The following is a 19,928-nucleotide window of genomic DNA, read 5'->3' on the forward strand; positions in this document are numbered from 1 at the left end:
TGTGTGTGTGTGTGTGTGTGTGTGTGTGTGTGGGTGTGTGTGGGTGTGTGTGTGTGTGTGTCCCCATTGTTCTTCAATAAATACAGTTTCTTTTATTAAACAAGTGTGGCTTATTTGAACTGAAATTAAATGAAATAAAGGTGAAAGGAATAAAATAATCAATACGAAGTGTATGTGATACATGTGTATATACTGAAAAATTACCAGATTTATAAGGTGAGGATGGGTAAACAAAACTTTTTTTACTCATTAAAAATACGCAAACTACGTCAGTTTTTTCCTACACAAATGCAAATCAGAAAAGGCCTCTCCCCACTCACCCATTCACTTTTGATGTGATTTCAAGCTATTTATTACTTCTCTTCAAGCCCAAGGGAACAAAACTCCCAAACTGTGAAGTGCTTAAAGAAATAATTTTCTTTGTTAATGCTGTTTTATTGTATATAGTATTGACTGATTCTGAGCACACATCTGGGCAAAACAATAGTTTACAATCAGAATACAGAATAAACAGGATTGGGAATACATCCAATTTGATTCAACACTCTCTCTTTCTCTATACATACATACACACACACACACACACAGTACATATCTATATATATATACTGTAAATACAAGAGAGCTGTTTACGATTAGAGCAAATATAGGATCAGAATCAGTTGAATTCACCAGGACATTAACATATACGAAGAATTTGTTCTGGTGAGGTTTGGTGCATTTCACTGCTGACCATTAACATTAGGAATGTGAAGTTTGCTTCAGTTCGGAACGGTTGCTATGGACCCTGGTCACCATTTTTGGAGGATCACTTCCATTCAAGATTCAAGGTTCAAGAGGTTTATTTGTCACATACATTTACATACTGTCATACATATAAGCAGTGAAATGTCTTTGTAACGCACCCAGGGATTATGCACAATAGTTTCTAAACCGAACATAATAGCTAACCTAATTTCTACCAGGTTAACTATCTGAAACTGATTCCTAAAACGTAATGCAGTTTGTGAGTAGAATAATATAAATAAAAAATACAAATAAGACTCAAAAAGGTAATACAGAGTGGGGGTACAAAATAGAAGTAAAGGGAATAGAGTTATGTATATAGGATAGGCTATTTGTATATACAGATATGTGCAGTGAAGCGCATGTGAATTGCATAGAGAATTAGCTAAACTACACGAAATGTACAAAAAAATGGAGAAAAAGAAGGGTCGAGGCTTCACACAAGTTGGTAGCAACATTTTCTGTGGTAGCTTTTCACCTAACAAGACTTCCAAGTCATCCTTTAACTGAAAAATGCTGACCAACATTCACAGTCGATGCGAGTGATCCCCCAAATATAGCGGCTTGCTCCAGCTTCATGGTCTCTATATACATATATAAAAAAATTATATATATATATATACATAAATATATAAAATAAGTAAAAAAAATACGAAATCAAAATTCAGTTGTCAAATATATACAAATAGGGTATACATATGAACTATTACTATGTGCTAACTAGCTTATTACAGTATGTACCGTGTACTACCAGTGATATTGCACGTATCGTAATAAACATGCTAGCATTGCGATAGTCATTTAGTCAGTCTAATTCCCAGTTTAATAAATTAATTTAACAAAGGAAATTAATTCATCAAAATATATATAAAATATATAAAATATATATAAATACGTAAGAGGAAAGCGAGCCATTCATCTTCAGTGACTTGAAAATATTATATAATCAGAATTTATTTTTATTTGTATTATTTGAATAAAGTACCCCCCCAAAAAAAACAAAAAACGGGTGCTATTTTATTGGACAACTTATACACCATTATAGAAAATCAGCAGCGAACGGAAGGGAAACAGGATCGTGAAAACTATACCCAATCTTTTCAATAGTAACCGAATCAAACAGAAAATGAATCAAGACGTCAAAAAAACCCCAAAAACAAATACATTCGTATAAAGCAATGCGCCGCCCGAGGAGACAGCTTTACAGTCTTTGAAATATTGCTACGCTCACTATGCGTTAACCCCGCTCCCCCGAAAAACGTACACATGGTTCTTCCCATTCGGCATGGGGACGCTGCTTACGTCACGGCACCAGTCGGCCCCCGGCAGCGGAGAGTCACCCGAGAGCCGGGGCGGCGAGGCCGATGACGCTGACGACGACGACGAAGGTGGTGACGACGGTGATGGTGACGAAGACAGCGACCGCAAAAACGACTCCCGCACGTTACGCCTGCTTTTAATACCCCGCTCAATGACACGCGAGGTAGGATGGCGGGAGTCATGCCGCCCGACCCCGAGAAACTGCTGCAGTTCTTGAAAAAGCTCAGGGAGGTGTTCGACGTGTGCGGCGAGGACGCCGACGGATACATCCGAGTGGAGCGGTTCGTGGACCTCGGCTTGCGGTTCGGTCAAGGGGATGAGGTCATTTTTTCATTCTTTATTATTATTATTATTATTATTATTATTTATCCTGGAATTGACACCCCACCCTTAAATGTTTGTGTCTCTATGTTGGTTAAATCGGATTGGCTAAGCTGGTGAGCTTGATGGCCAGGTGGGAGGTGACGTCACGCCGATGTCACCTTCAGCAGGGTGTCAGGGCGGTTGGAGTGCGATGAGCTGGGGAAGCGTTTGTCTGGGCTGCAGCAGAGGAAGAGATGGAAGATGTGAATGGGAACAGGAGGGCAGTGACTAAAAAACCCTCCCCAAAAATAAGAGTGGTGAAAATGATTTGGAGAGAAGTTGGAAATAGTTTGCAAGACAACTTAGAGGGAGGAAGGTAAAGAGGAGAGAGTTTGAAAGATTCAGGAGGAGAACGATGTGATGTGATCCAATGACATTTACAGGAGTATTGAAGCAGCTGGTGGGGGTGGGGGCTGTGTTAAAGACCAACTATCAGTTTTTTTTCCATAAATGTACAATTTTGGATACATATGTATTACTTTTTTACAGAATAAAAGGGCAAAAATGCAGGAAACATGTAGGCCTTTTTATTTCATGGTTAACTAAGGCAATTATTTTCTACGTCTGGGCGGGTGACGTCACAGGTGTGAGTCATCGTCTCTCTGCCAAAGCGCTGTGGCAGAGTGGTAGTCAGTGGGCAAGTCAATCAGTTAGGATGGTGAAGTACTGTGTTTAGGATTTAATATTTAGAAGTAAAGAGTATTCACACAAAATAAATCCAGTTTTTACAAAATTAAGTCCCATACCACTCCACTGCGGAGTGGAGAGGTGATGCTCCGCTGAGGTTGTTATGTTTACGTTTTTCATGCCATACAAGAAGGAAACTGGTAAATAAATGGAATCGGGAGTTGTGTGCAGCTCATGGATCCCATTTGAGAATTGGTTTGGGTGTCATCGTTTCTGCTTGGCACACACGCGTGACTCAAGACTCGGCAGTCGAGACTCTAGACTAAATTTAGTTCGAGATTCGAGCCTTGGTGAACGCTTGTGTGTCTGGCTGCAGTTATGGAGTCGTGAACAAACGACTCTTGTCGGAGTGACTCAGGACCCGGGTCATTTAAAATATATTCACGACAAACAAGTCGTTTGCGGGTCTTGCATCGCTAGTAAAGAGGATGTTGAGGGGCGCTAAGAAGGTGAAATTGTATTTGGTGGAGTTTAAAGGAGAAGCTACCAGGCACTAGGGGTGTGCGATATGGCCAAAATCTTCTCTCCCGATATAGGTATTTTCATATCTCGATAGCGATATATATACTGCTCCATGGGCTTCCGGCCTCTCTGTGGGCTGTATGGCCGTGGTCTACAGTCTAACAACATAGCATGTTTTCTGTACATTCAGTTTATAAATATTCATATAAAAAACATGCTTAAGTCTATTTGTGATGCAGTGCAGCAAAGGAAGGCGTCTGTCAGGGCTCTCAAATTCACAGGAGAGGCAAAATAAGTGGAAAAAATAAACCATATATATATAAAAAGCCGGTCTTATTTGCAAATTTGAAGATGTAAACATTAATTCACTGAAACTTTGAACCTAACCTAAAAGGATGGGCAAACTAAAAGGTACCTCGGTGGGGCTGGGTCAGGGGTTGGCAACCTGCGGCTCTTTAGCCCCTCCCTAGTGGCTCCCTGTGGCTTTGACAAAAATGATATGGAAATGAATAACGGTCATTTTTTGGTCTTCACATGTCGAGCAACCAATCAAAATCGAGTATTCGGCCACATGCAGACATTCCAGCCAATGGGAGAACAGACAGCTGGGAGCGGATACTGGATAACAGCAGCACGCGCTCTCCGGGAACCCCGTAGGTAGACTGCAGCTCTAACCGAACAGCCATATCATTTATCCTCATATTTGAAACCATTTCGGGGCAATACAGTAGCTATGCATTCCAAAGCCCAAAAAGGAAAAGTCCCGGGGGAAATTGAAAAGTTTAAAAGTGCGTGGACCGATTTATTTTCTTTCACCGCCAACACAGCTGGCTTACCTCTATGCATAATCTGCGGCGAGAAATGAGCAAACAAAAAAATGTAATATGAAAGACATTTCCAGAACATACACACTGCATTTTCTGAAAAGTGTCCGGCTGGGGATGATAGAAAGAGATTGATTTCAGAACTGCTGCGGAAAGCAGAGAAAATGTACATTAAAGAATTATAAGAACATTTCCAACCTAAATTGTTGCATCAAAGGCACATATTGGTGCATAAAAAATTAAACAGAGGGCAGGAAATTAAGTGTTTCGCGCTCAAAATTTTATGAGGGAGTCAATACCATTTTTACAGTATACCCACAGTTACAGTATACCTACAGTATGTTCAAACAAAACCTAAGCCACTGCTCCCGTCAGCGGGAGCTTCCATCCAAATCACCTGAGACGTCTCTTCAGTGCCTCTCATTTGCACTTGACTGCATAAAAAAAAACACATTTATGAATGCTCATTTAGAGTAATGTTGATTAGCTAATTTAGACTTAATAGGCTATGTTACCTTCATTATCAGGCTATAGACTGTTTTGTGGCTCCAGACATATTCCTTTTTTTTTGGCCCAAAAATGGCTCTTTTGATAGTAAAGGTTGCCAACCCCTGGGCTAGGTAGTCACCCTCACCTTAAGTTGTCGTGGCATGGTAGCAATGGCCAAATGTTGTAATAATCCATGGATGGTGCCATCTCTTGAGATCTTGAATCTTGAAACATGCATTGTCAGATATCCTTATCAAACACAAGTTGATGTTTAGCAACAAAACAGCCATTTTTCATCAACACGCTGTACTTGTAAAAAACTTGTAAACAAACGTCAGTGTTTTTTCTCTTGCCGGTGTTTAGCGGCATGATTGGTCCATGAGTAATTTCCTGAAGCACTGTGTTCCTCCATGTCTGTTTACATTTGCTCCCAGGTGAGGATAACGTAAAGCACTGTGACTCCAAATTATGTAAAAGGTTGATGTAAAGCAGCTCTGCCGTTGATTTGCAACAGTGATAGAACCGGCATAAAAATATACAGTATATACGATAGTAATTTTTCTATCGTCTTACGATATACAGTATATCGTCGTATCGCACAACCCTACCTACCACAACAAAGTTTCCTTTGGATTGTTTTGTAACAGTGTACGAGGGTATTGACCTGAAGCTTGGAGATTTTATAATTGTCAAAGTTTTGTACATACTGTACAGCAATGTTTTGTTTAGGAAGAAAGGCGGGAAATGTGAGGGTTCACAACCAAAGTGTTAGCATAGCTTATGGAGGATGTGAAATGATGAAACAAGAGGTAATTGGGCAGTGAGTGAAAGCGCGGAACGGGATCTTACAGTTATTGCAGGAGTCAGTGATGAATGCAACAGCTGAGGTCAAATCTCAAAAGGGGAAGATTGGCTGTGAAGGCAGCAACACATCAACTGGTATCGGAGGGAATACGATAATAAGAAGAAGTACTATTTGGTACTCTACTATTTACTGTACAATAAGATGCTATTAATACACAGCAAAACTTTAATTAGTTTTGCCTAAAAATTGAAGCCAATCACGGGGCTTCACAGACAACCGCCTCAACCGCAACCATTAACTTTTTTGTTTTGTTTTTATGTTCCATCGGGCTTTTCCCATTTTGTTGTGGCCTGTGTGTTTTTAATCCAAATCTATTTATAGTAATGAAAAAACAGTGACCAGTAGGGCTGCAGATATTGCGGAGAATCTGCAGTTCCGATCAGAGTGTATAGGTATATATACATTATATATTATATGCATACATGTATAAATGTATATATGTATGCAATTTTACTCCATTTCCTGCTGCAGAGGAGGAGCTGCTCAGCAGATCGCAGATCGCTTCTGAAATAATTGTTCTTCTGGGCATTCTCACTGCCCAGTGGCACAGGTCCTGTGGTTGGGAACCTCTGGATACGAAATGTACAAAAATGGAGAAAGGAAGGGAGAAAAAGAAGGGTTGAGGTGGACGGGGAAGGCGCAGCGAGTAACAGACCCAGCCGACCCGGAGCCTGAAATTTATATATACAGTATATATATATATATATATATATATATATATACAGTATATACACATACACACACACAGGCACACACACACACACACACACACACACACACACACACACACACACACACACACACACACACACTAAAGTAAAAACACACTCTTTTATCTTGAGGAACAGGGCACGGGACGCACAGCAGAGCGCAGATCGTGGGTTAGGGGCACCCCATTACTGGCGCACCGATTGGATGGGCCCCTAGCTATTATTCTATCAAAACAGCTGAGCACCTGTGACACTGGAATTTCCAGTTGTAGAAAATAATCACACCCCCAAACGAGCTCCTTTGATTGCTCAAAAAGGTTCTCTGATCTCTGAACAGAACCTGGCTCTTCAGGTGCACAAATCACTTTTGTTACACATTTTGTCATTCGTGAGCAAAAAAACTGTATTTGAGACTTGTAGCGGTAGATCGAAGCAGTTGTAGTTATTGACTGAAAAAAATTTATTTGAGAGAAAATATTCTACAGGTATGCAACTTTTTGATACGGGTGTGTGAATGTGTGTTACACAATATTCACTGCACAATATTCGCTACAGCAACTATAGCAAAAATGAGAGCATATGAGTTTCTTCAGTTGTGATTTGTAGAAAAGATTTGTGCTCTTGCAATGAAGCATTTGTGTTTGTGAGAGAAAAAAAAATCAAATTTACCCATACACATATATGAATATTTTCTACAAATTCAGGTCACAGGTCCTCAGTTGTTTTGATACAATAACACCTTCATACCTAGTGGCCACTGGGCCCCAATGCAGCTCTACCGGTTGCACTGTACTTGTACTTTCGTCACTGATTGTATCTATGTTTCAGGGTAGTACTGTGAGACATATATATATATATATATATATATATATATTTTTTTTTTTTATACCTGTGCTGTCAGCAGGCAGGGCATACAACAGACGGTATTTGTATGTCATTGCATCCAGGACAGAATTCATCTGCAAATGAAATTCTAATTCCCAGTCTGCAATGTCAATCTTTAATAATCACCACAAACAACATACTATAACTCTGTCCTTTGGATGACTGAAATGTCAATAGCACAACACTGTTCTCTCACCACTCAACACTGGTTTGGCTGTCAAAAGCTGGCATCCATATTGGCGGGAAAAGGTGAATGTAGTAACAACCAAAAATGTTTTTATATATACAGTGGCATCTTCTTATAGATATGAGGTCACCTTTGTCACTAAGAGACAGAAAAAGTGTGCATAGATGGTTTTATTTTATGATGTGTGGGTACTGTGGTGACTGTGGTATTGATGTGTTGCAGCAGAGAGTGACACAGAAAAACATGAAACAGCTCAGCTACTAAATGCAACAAAAACATTGTAAGTGTCCTTTAAGGTAGCTCACGTGGCAACCTAGCACTCTTGTTCTCAGTCAACCGCTTAAAATAAACTGCAAAGAGATGCAGCGCTGTTCCTCCTGCTCTTTCTCTGCCTCTTCTCTGTGTTCTCTGTCGCCATGGGGATGTCAGCCTCACAAGGATGTCAGCCTCACAAGGAATTTGTCTATACCGCAGTACCAGACCAACCTCTAAAAATTACTCCTCATACCACTACGCCAAACCATTCTTTTGTTATACAACGTTATACACGGAGCCCATCTACTTTTGTAGGGGCACCCCTTGAGTCGTAACCCTTTCTCCTTGAAAGCTTGATGGATCAGTAACTTAAATGTTAGTTTTGGGCTTGACTAAATTGAGCCCCAAATCCATCCATTGTAGTGGCGGGAGGAAGGTATTTAAACCCCCTCCTCTGTGCTGCTGCACTGGTAACTGCATTAGGATAAAAATGAGTTAACATGCAAAGGTTCTGTCTTCAATAATTTATAGCTTTCTGTCTTCCATGGCAAATGCAGCGGGAGTGAAATTCTTGATCCTTGAGTACTTGCAGCTATAGCGGGCGGAGGATAGTACAGGACCGTATTGGTGCTAACTGGAACAGAAGATAGTTCTTCCGAGCGATTCCAGAAGTGGAATTTTTGGTTCAACAAGGAAGCTTTCAGCCCAGGGTTCTCTAAAGAACCATTTAAATTTAGCCCTCCCTCGTTAGGGGTGGATAGTAGCCCATAAACCTTATTTTGATGGTTGAAGATGTGCTAATGGCCTTGGAGAATGGGGAAAGCTCAAAAAGCCACCTGCGTTGCATTTCTGTTTTATAACACTTATGTTATTTTACATTATAAAAGACAAATGCATTTAATTGTTGTTTCATTAAATAGTTGGACACACGCATACAGTTGTCTGCTATATTGGGGAATAGTACATTACATGGAAATTCTGATACATAGATTTGATGTGGTGCTAGTCTACATGCTAAGTTCTATTCCAGTAGGCAAAAGCAGGCTCTAGATTGAAATGACAAACTCATTCCGAAAGAAATTTAATCTGACAAAGCCTTGTACTTTCACTAAGATAAGAGTGGACCAAGCAATTATAAACAACGTTTGCCTACACTACCAAACTATTAATAATGTTAACAGTAGGGGCCACTTGAAGAGGCCTCTTCCAGCCCTTGGAATCCCCCCTCCTTCTCCAGTGTCCTGACAGGGCGTGTTTAATTACGACCGTAAAAGCACCCATTTATTCAATTGATGTGTGTCACCATGAGACAGCGCTAACTTCACAAAAACTCAATCCAGAGAGAGTTTTCAGATTTTCACCCCTAACCCTGACTCATTACCTGAGATGTTGTCCTTTGAACCCTGACCAGAGGTCATCTTTCATAGTGCAATCGTTTTGTCATATGAATGATAACAGGTCTTAATGCTTTATTTTAATCTACATGTTGCACAGCTGTTTAATTTCAAAATGGGAGCTGTGTTTTTATTTACATTTTTTTAATTACAAAGTTCATTAGCTTTGTAATGAGAGCACTCAACTAAGTCTATGTAATTATAGTTTCAAGTATATTGTCAAATACTTCATAACAATGCAAGCATCATTACCAGTAATGAGATTCTTAGTCTCAGAGCCAATTGAACTTTACATAATACGTAAAATAAGCGTATAGTAGTGTGGCAGTCTCGCCACCACATGCCACCCAAGTGACGTGCTCAGGGACCTCGGGCACCGAGACACAGACGACGGGGGGTTGTGAAGACCAGTTTATTGTCAAGATGAGGCTAGATGGAATTAGCCAGGAGCAGATGGAACATGTCATGATAGAGGGCTACCATCTTGACTGAGCGTGTGGACGGGATTTTTAACTCGTTAGCCCAACCAACGAGCATCAGGTGTGGCTACTCAAGCCACCCCATCCACCGCAGGTAGTAATTGTAAATGAAAGAGTATTTAAACAGTTCATTTTTAAACTATTTTAAGTCTAAAATGGAAAGAAGAAGTGTAGTATAAGTCATCTAAAAGTATTTGCCTAAAAGAAAGAAAATAAAATGCTGACAATAATGACAGTGAGTCAACTTGATAGTGGACATCTTAAATAGCCATGCACAACAATAATGCAGTGTCATACTGAATGGTAAGATAGACTGTTGTAAGACAAACACTGAAGTATACTATTAAGAGGTAAGACAAAACAGGTATGCAATACTTGATAAATTAAAGTGACTAGTTTTAAAGTTTTACTAGTGTGTGGAATTATAGTTTAGTCTTCGGCCTTTGATTTCAAAATGATAGTTTTTGAACTATCCAATTGTTATTTTACTTAAAAAAATTGTGAAATATCACAACTAATTTCTGGATTTCAGCCTCTGTCGGAGAAATGGTCCCCCCATCACCCCCCCCCCACCCATCTAATAGATTGATTTTCCGAATTGCAAAAAAACAATGGCACAATAAAAGTAAAAAAATCAATAAGAGTTGCCAACACCAGGGATATAATAATAATAATTTGTACAAACGTTGAAGAGACCAAACAGAATATAGGTCCTTCTGAACATCCAAGATTGTTTTGCTGTTGATACAGTTTAAACTCCAAAAAAATAGTTTGAAACAGACTCTGACACAGGTTTGCTTTACCTAAAACTACAGACTCCAACACAGGGTTCCTATATCTTAAATCATAAAAACACCGGACTCTGAAACAGGGTTCCCATACCTTATACAAACAAATGTCCAAACGAAAATTAACAGGACACCTTCCAGAGGACCTGGGTTCCCCAGAGCGGCACGGTATACCGGCCTCGTTCCACCAGGGCGACGACAGACTGCCGCCCCCTCTCTTCCGGAGCGTCGGGCCTCGGGCTGCTGCGCTGGCTGGTGACGGCGTGGCCAGACTTGGCTGCTGCGAGGGAGGGGTGGCCTGGCTGCTGGGTTGCTGGATGGTCCCTGCGATGACTGCAGGGCGGAGAAGCTAGCTGCCAGCGGTTACCTGTTGTGGTTGCTGTGCCGCTTCCCCCCGGTCCTCCACCGGACCCCCCAGGTGCTTCTGCTGCCAGTCGGGAGAGGGTTGGTGCTGGGGCCGCCCGTTGAACTGCTGGTGGCTCAAGGACGTATTCGTAGAGCCCTACTGTGTCCCTTCCCGTGCTGGGGAGTCCCTGTTCAGGCACCAGTGTGGCAGTTCTGTCCGCCACACGCCAGCCAAGTGGCTTTTTCAGAACCCTCCGGCACAGAGACACAGACGATCTGAGGTTGTTAACACCAGTTTATTGTAGAGAGACGGCTAGGTGGAAAAAACCAAGAGCAGATGAACATGTCATGACACAGGCTCCTATCCTGAGTGTGTGTGTGTGGATGGGGTTTTAAGCCTGCCGCTCATTAGCCCAACCAACAAGCGTCAGGTGTGGCTGCTCAAGCCATCCCATCCACCACAACTGGATATTTGATTCCGCCTCTATAGAGAGGAATTTTCACCTCTGAGTGAGAAAGTGGTGGATTGCTCCATTGAAGTGTGGAGATCTTGGTCAATGGGTCTGCGTTTGCATATGTATGGGTTAGGTGTGAGGGCTTACAGACCTGCTGGGTGACACAATGATCGGCCAAGTGTAAACAGAGCGATGGCCCAAGGCCTTGTCTGCGGTCTGCTTCGTAGTCACTCAAAAATGTGTACTACGGCAATTAGAGACAAGTACTGTATCCTTGTGTAAAAGTTGTAGACTGGAAGGCGATGATACAAATGATTATTTAAAAAAAAAAGGAGGAAGCAATAGGTAAAACAGTAAAAATATGATAAACAATAAAGGGTGATGCAGCAATACAGATAAAATGATCTTATAGAATCAATAGTCATGAGCCACAGATGGTCAATTACACTTGTGTGTGTGCATTAGTTGTTATAAAAAGCAACGGGGATCGTTAGATACTAATAATATACTTCAAATAAATATTTCCATAGAGTAGTAGTAATAAGTTATTATAACTTATAAGGTGCACGGCACACTGTAGGCAAACAAAGTGTTTGAGATAGCACGATTGTATTCATGAATTTATCAATTTACAGTAATTTTCATTGGGAGTGACAAGGGTGGACAGGATTAAGAATGAGTACATTCGAGGGACAACCAAGGTTGGACAGTTTGGGGGAAAGGTGAGAGAGGCCAGATTGAGATGGTTTGGACACGTGTGTAGGAGAGATAAGAGTGACATTGGGAGAAGGATTCTGAGGATGGAGCCGCCAGGCAAGGGGAAAAGAGGAAGGCCAAAGAGAAGTTTTATGGATGTGGCGAGGGAGGACATGCAGGTGGTTGGTGTAAGGGAGGAAGATGCGCAGAACAGTAGGTATTGTATGTATATATATATATATATATATATATATATATATATATATATATGTATATGTATGTGACAAATAAAAAATCTTGAATCTTGTATTGGAGGCAGATGAAGTGCTGTGGCGACCCCTAACCGGAGCAGCTGAAAGAGGAAGAAGAAGACAGTAAAGTGGCGGAAAAGTATATTATGCTTAACCGGCATATTGTACACATGCTGGGTTTCCCCTATCCCCGGTCTTAATCTGAGGTAGGGTTTAGGCCTTTATTTGTTTGTGTTGACCACACCCCCGGCATTTATTAGAGACCCAATTTTTATTTGAGTAACTGTTTATATTTGAGGAAATACGGTAACTCAAATATATGAATTACCTTATCTTCTAAACCTTAAACATTACATTATGTTTTTATGTCATTCATTGTCTCAAGCTCATTCATTCGTCACAGAACAGAGAGGAATGTTTTTTCTGAAAGAAAACCAGATGAGAATGCCAGGCTACTTTATATACGTGTGTGTGTATGTTTGTGTGTGTGTGTGTGTGTGTGTGTGTATATGTATGTGTGTGTGTGTGTGTATATATATATATATATATATATATATATATATATACACACACACATAAATATATGATCGTGGCACCGCCCCTTGCGGCGGCCTGTGCGGGCGCTCCGTGTCGACCATGCACATTTTTTTTTTTGTTTTTTAGCACTATGTCCACCAAAAAATTATCGGCAGTGATCTCCTACGGCTGCGATGCACTCGTGGATAACAACTTTGGGACTTTTTATCTATATATTTTTATAGATTTTATGCACCAACGCTTTCAACAACAACAACAACAATGGAGCCGCTGTTTCATGGGTGGGCCCACAGAGGAAGCACCGTGGTAAATGAGGTGCCATTCGTGTCAGAATGAGGATGCAACCTTACTGTCCACCTCGGGCAAGCATCCTTCTTGCCAATGTCCAGTCCCTGGAGAACAAGATGGATGATCTTCGAGCTAGGAAAAAATTTCAACGGGATATGAGAAACTGTTGTTTCCTCGTCCAGCCGAGTCCTTCTCCGTGTTCCACACCGACAGATCGGAGGAGTTGGGGAAATCCAAGGGTGGAGGCGTCAGCCTCATGATAAACAACCGCTGGTGTAACCCCAACAACATCAAGACTCTCTCCTGCTCCTGCTCGTCGAACCTTGAACAGCTGACCATCTCATGCCGTCCATTTTACGGCCCCCGGGAATTCAGCATTGTCATCATCACAGCCATTATATTCCACCGCAAACGGACACCGACACAGCACTATCAGACCTATTTGATGTGTTGTGTGGACTTCAGAATGAACATCCTGACGTGGCTGTGGTGGTGGCTGGAGACTTTAAGGCGAACCTTAAAAAAATTCTGCCTAATTTCTATCAACACATCACGTGTGCCACCAGGAGAGATACAACTTTGGACCTCTGCTACACACCATACAAGAACGGATACAAGACCGTCTCGCTCCCTGCTTTCGGGAAATCGGATCACTCCGCAATTTCGCTGGTTCCCATTTACAAGCCATGCCTCGCGCGTGAACCAGTGGTGACGAGGGATGTAAAGCACTGGTCGGACCAATCAGAGGATGCGCTTCAGGGGCTCTTACTGACGTAGACTGGGACATGTTCCAATCAAGTTCTAGTGATATCAGCGAGTTTACGGAGGAAGCCATGAGCTTCATAACTACGTGAGTGGACAGAATCATTCCCATTGTGAAAGTTTGGATATTTCTGAACCAGAAACCTTGGGTCGTTAAATCCATCCATGGCGCTCTGAATGCTTGCACGGCCGCTTACATCAAAGGTCTTGTATCCAGAAACATGGACAATTACAAAGCTGTGTCGTACAACATGCGGAGGGCGGTAAAGGACGGCAAAGGGATGTACAGAGACACAGTGGAGCGACAGATGGAGCAACGCGACACCAGACCCTTGTTGCAGGGGCTGCGGAGTATTACACCGCTGGGGATGAGCGCACACTCTCAGTGTCTGAGCATGACGTCAGGAGGGCGCTGATGCGGGTGAACACCTGGACACACATGACTGTGTGCCCAGGTCCGGCTCCAACACCATGATCAAGTTTGCTTACGACGAGAAGGCCTACTGTGAGATGGTTGCTGACCTGTCACTCTGGGTCCAGAGCAATAGCCTCCTCCTGAACATCAGCAAAACTAAGGAGCTGATTGTGGACTTTAGGAGAGGATTACAACTGAGGACGCATGTGCTGTTGGTGATTAATGGGACTTTTGTTGACAGGGTGAGCAACTTCAAGTACCTGGGAGTCCACATCACCGAGGATTTAACATGGACTAAACACACAGACACTCTGGTGAGAAAGGCGAGGCAGCGTCTTTACCACCTCATGCAGCTGAAGAAATTCCGGGTCTCGGTGAGGATCCTCAAGTCCTTCTACTCTGGAGCAGTGGAGAGCATCCTGACAGGCAGCATCACTGCCTGGTTTGGGAACTGTACTGTTCAGGACAGGCGGGCCCTGCAGAGGGTGGTGCGTGCAGCTGAAGGTACCACTGGAACTACCCTCCCCTCCCTGCAGGGCTTGTACAGCAGGAGGTGTAGTAGCAGAGCCCGCAGGATCATGAAGGATCCTCACCACCTCAACAACGGACTGTTCCAGCTGCTGCGGTCGGGCAAGCACCTGCGCAGTCACACAGCGAGAACAGAGAGACTGAGACGGAGTTTTTTCCCGCAAGCCATTAAAACTGTCGATGCTGAACTCACCATGGGTCCTCACTGAGACACACACATAGGCCCCACTACCTTACTGTACTGTATGTAGTATACTGTACTGCAAGTTACTGTATCACTGTTCTGGGTTACTGCATACCGTACTGTATTGCTGTTCTGTTCGGTGTTACCTTATTGCTGTGTCGTACTGTTGTATACTGTACTGTATATGTCCACAAACACTACCTCACTTTATTCACATGCCACTTTAATGCACTTATCTGTATATACATAATAGCCTATCCCATATACTGTACATAAGTCCATTCCCTTTATTTCTATTTTATACCCACACTCTGGATTACTTTTGAATTATTTAATTTAATTAAATTTTATTTTATTTTATTTTATTTTATTCTATTTACTTACTGCATTAGATTTTAGGAATCGGTTAGTTTCAGTTAGTTAGTCAAGTAGAAATTAGGTAGCTATTGTGTTCAGTCTAGAACATATTGTGCATAATCACCGGGTGTGTTGTATTGACATTTCATTGCATATATGTATGGAAGAATGTATATGTATGTGACGAATAAACCTCTTGAATCTTGAATCTTGAATATATGGTATATACAGTATATTCCCACTATATATTCCCATATATATATACTGTATAAAGTGGTGTGCCATTCTCATCTGGTGTGTATGTGTGTATATACAGTATATGTGTGTGTGTGTGTATGTGTGTGTGTGTGTGTGTGTTCCGTGTTATGTTTTCTCTGTAACTTTAACTTATTTCATCTAACCAGTCCAAATTTGAGGCGAGAAATAATCAACCCAGTTGCTGAATCTTCATTCTTATTTGATTTGCAAGATATAATTTAAAACGTTCCCACTTTCTTAAAGCATGGGCTCGCTTGCTCTGTGATTTTCTGTTTCATTCAATTCGCTTTGAAAACTGAAATAAATACATAAAAATAGTATTTTTATTGTCTATTTTATTATTTGTCCCATCACTAAATGTTCAGTCCCTGTCCTGTAGCATGAGCTGAATAAGTACTCAAAACGGGGTTCTCAGAACTACGATCATCCCTACAGTAGTGCCTGCAGCAGCATGACACAATAAAAGGGACGACTCTTCCAAAAAGTCCTTAGAACGATGAAAGTTTAGTTCCTGCGGTGTGAAAATGCACGATATGGCGAGTTTTGCGATACATTCAGTTTTGCGATTAAATTTGTTGCAATATTTCACATTTATTTTTGGTAAATTATAACACCTGTTAGACACGGTTATGCACAGCGTTTTCATTAGTTTCATTCAATTAAATATATGTACAAAAAAACCCACACGGATTCATTCATTCTTTCAAACCATTCGTTCTTTAAAATCAGAAATGTATATATTGATTGTATTAGATGTACAGAACATATATTCTATTCCAAAACATGTATATTTTTCTTTAAATAAACGCAGGAATATCCCATATACGCGAGTTGCTTTACGTTTTGAACCACTGCTTGGTGGACAGATAAAGAATTGCAACTGCTTTTTCATAAAGCAGCCTGGGGGCGTTCCCAGGCGCCGGCACGAAATTACATCATCGAGGGGGATATAATTACAGCCAGCGTTCGAGCGCGAACCTGTCACAGTTCTTGCATAGATCAACCATGCCCCAATCACTGGTCTGCCTGGGCTCTGTCATGCTCCAGCTTTCCTCTCCAAGGGGCTCCTACTATATGTGTGATGCTCGCAGTCTTATGTTCGTAAATAAAAATAAAAGAAAGAAAAAGCAACTGTGGACCTGTTCCAGTGTAGATCCAATTGTTTGGACAATCTGTGCCGGCAATCTACAATCTAAATTTGTTTCGGTTTCACCGTCTCTCTGTGCCTCCTGGACATGCTCGGTCCCCCCTCCCCCTTCTCTTCACCATGTTTACATACAGGTATGTGCACCAGAGAGCACTCTGTTATCCTATTAGTCAACGTCAAGGAATTGGATAGGAGTAGGTGTTGTCAGACTAGTCAAGAAAATACTAAATTATCTGACATACTAGACCTTTCGTTGGGGTGGTCACTGATTATGTCATATTACATGGGGTAAAAACGCTCGTTTGTTGTTCCCAACATTCATATTCGGGCCCATTGCTGGACCACACAATGTGTTTTCTGACTCCAGCATTACGGAAACTCTGAAAACTGTAATACGTACTTAACACAATTAAACTGGACGCCATGTTTAACTGCCTGCAGCTATATTTACGGATCCAGCCCGCAGGAATACAAACACGGTTGACGTCTCGTGCATAATCACCGGGTGTCATGACATTTCACTGCATAAATGTATGACCGTATGTATATGTATTTGACAAATAACCTCTCGAACTTGAACTTGAACTTGAATGTCACAAACATCTTGTGGTTTAAGTTTCATCCAAATCGATCCACATACAATGCACAAATTTGTGAAAAACCAACCAAATTTGACCCAAATCACAGACACGGTCTAATGCATTGAATGCCAAAATATCTCCAACATGGCTAAAAGTATCTGGAACACAACAATGAGGTAAGCTACGAACATGGTTGAGGTGTCGTTTAAACCGCTATGTCACAAACATATTGTTTTTTAAGTTTCACCCAAATGGATCCACATACGGAGCAGAATTTAGTGACCAACCGACCAAATTTGACCTAAAGTAATCAGGTGGTTGTGCTTGACCGACATGCCACTATTCGTTAACAAAATGGATGAGATTTACAGTAAGACGCCTTATTACGTCATCATACTATGTAATATAAATGTGCAGGTTGTGGTTCAGAATGTACATTCGCACCGTGTCCTGTGTGCGGTGTAGACTTCGTCACTCTATTAGAGATTACAAACTAGCTGTTTGTGTGTGTATTTATGTACCTTCTTACCTGATGGATGTCTGTGGATCTGTTCGATTGATATTTTATCTCTGTGGTCCTCATTACTTTGCTGGATTAATGAAAAATACGAAAAACAGTAGTCCACAAAAACTCACAACCACTTCAAGTCGAGTCCACTCGAATGTACAAGTAAGTGATGCGTTCAATATACACAGAGGTGTCGGAAAAATAGAAGCAGTGATATGGTAATTACTTACAGAAATACCACGCGTTTTTTGTATGTCCTGGAAACTAAACGCATTGAAAATGTAATTCAAATGTAATTCAGGGAAAAAAAGTCACCACTGAAATTTGATAAGTTCTACTAGCGTAAACATCCGTAAATATGTATTGATGCATACAAGACACGTCACCTACTGTCACCGAGGCTGCATATGTACTAACACACAACAATGACAAGGTTTGATTTACAGTAAAAAATAAACAGTTGTTTGAAAGGAATGTCATGTACAAACTAGCAAATTTAAATGAGAAAGGCAAAAGGTGTTAGGTATTGATAAATTCTTCCATAATAATTATTTTCAAGATATTTTCATGCTTTTTTGACAGTGAGGGAAAAAAGGGGACAGAGAGAGGGGATGACTTGCACCAAAGACCTTGTGCTAGAATTGAACCCTGGCCGCTGTGGTTAAGACTCGAAAAGCCTTGAAAATGGTGTGTGCTACCCGGTGAGCCACCAGGATGCCTGATAATCATTCTAATGCCAAATGACTGTTAGACAAGTAAGCTACAAAGACATACTGTAAATCTGTGCGTACTCATAATTTAAAGAAAAAGTGCGCTCCAACTCAAAACAAATATGATATATTTTACTAGGGCTGCTCCCTGAAAGTCGACGACTCAAATCATCAGTCTGAAACCCGTCAGTCGACTGAGTTTCATCAAGTTGAGCAGTCGATTTTTTTTTGTCAGTGTGCATTACAATAACTGGATAAAACAGATAGAAGCTTACAAAATACAGAGGGATAACATTTAGACGAGGAATCATAATTAAGGGGAATCATAAATGTATTTTTATATGTGTGAATCGTCTGCACACGGACACATGGTCTGGTCTGCATTAAGGAGGCGGAGACGGATGGGAAACGACTTTCAACACCCCAGGGGACATTATGAGCACCTGGTCATATCCTTTGGTCTCACCAACGCTCCTGCAGTCAGCTTCTTCCTGGTTCTATGCCCCCAGTCGTAGGGCTGATGAGGTGGAAGGGAGGTGGCCCAGCCTATCGCACACATGGCTCTCTGCGCGCCCGATGGCGGACAGCAACACGGAGACGCTCCTCCAAATAAAACAACTCAAAACTGGGAACGGAACACGGTGGAACGCGGCACGAGCTGTGGACTCGTTAAGATTATTTTCTGTACATAATGCATTGAGAAGGGTTGATCGGGGAGAGTCATGAAGAGTGTGTCCCCATTATGCACGGTTTTGCTCCATCAGGAGACGTAAAATAAAATAAAAACACAGTTTTGGCGCGCTGATTGTGGTCACCACATCGCTTGTACGCGTCTTGTTGGCACTCAGATCCTCTGTACCGTCAGACAGGTGCGCAAAATGAGCCCCGATCGCTCCTTTTCTGTGCTCCGCCTTAGGATGGCACCTATGCCGCCTATGTTGCCTAGAGGAAGCTACCACCCACCAATCCAACTGACTGACAAAATTCTGAGTCGGGTACAGCCATATCTTTTGCAATATTGTCCACTTGAGCGCTCCACGGACCAGATTTTACATCTATGAATTCAGTACTGCTGAAGCGAAAATGGCGGTCACAATGTTTTGGTTTGGCCGCCCCCAGCCCCTGACGTAAACGGTTCCTGCTTCTAGTCCAGCAGTGAAGTGGTGCCACTTTGGAACCAGTTTTCCTGGCCGAGAGCCGATTCTAACCCTCGAACTGCCTTGTGGAAAAGGGGTATGGGACATAAGGTCTGGCTCTCTACGGGGTACTTACCCCTCTGGGTGGAGTCCAGAAAGCTGGCCCTATGCTTTGTATGGCCATTCCCCATAGCCAAGTTCATCAACCCAGCAGCTGTTTGCCTGCGTCTTTCCTCGTTCATCCCTCCTTCCATGTCTCTCGACTCAAGCCGCTTC

At 41.9% G+C, this 19,928-nt stretch overlaps 1 protein-coding gene across 1 annotated transcript in view; it reads left to right on the top strand.

Moving 5' to 3' along the window:
• Window positions 1-2,422: 2,422 nt before the first annotated feature.
• rab11fip4a (RAB11 family interacting protein 4 (class II) a) overlaps window positions 2,423-19,928 on the top strand; it is a gene marked incomplete at its 3' end in the record, with an annotated part of 54,303 nt that continues 36,797 nt past the window's right edge. The window contains exon 1 of the mRNA XM_080009867.1: window positions 2,423-2,427. The remainder of the gene's footprint in view (window positions 2,428-19,928) is intronic.

The sequence above is a fragment of the Zeus faber genome (genome assembly GCF_960531495.2).
Source record: "Zeus faber genome assembly, chromosome: 11".
In the NCBI taxonomy this organism is placed as follows: domain Eukaryota; kingdom Metazoa; phylum Chordata; class Actinopteri; order Zeiformes; family Zeidae; genus Zeus; species Zeus faber.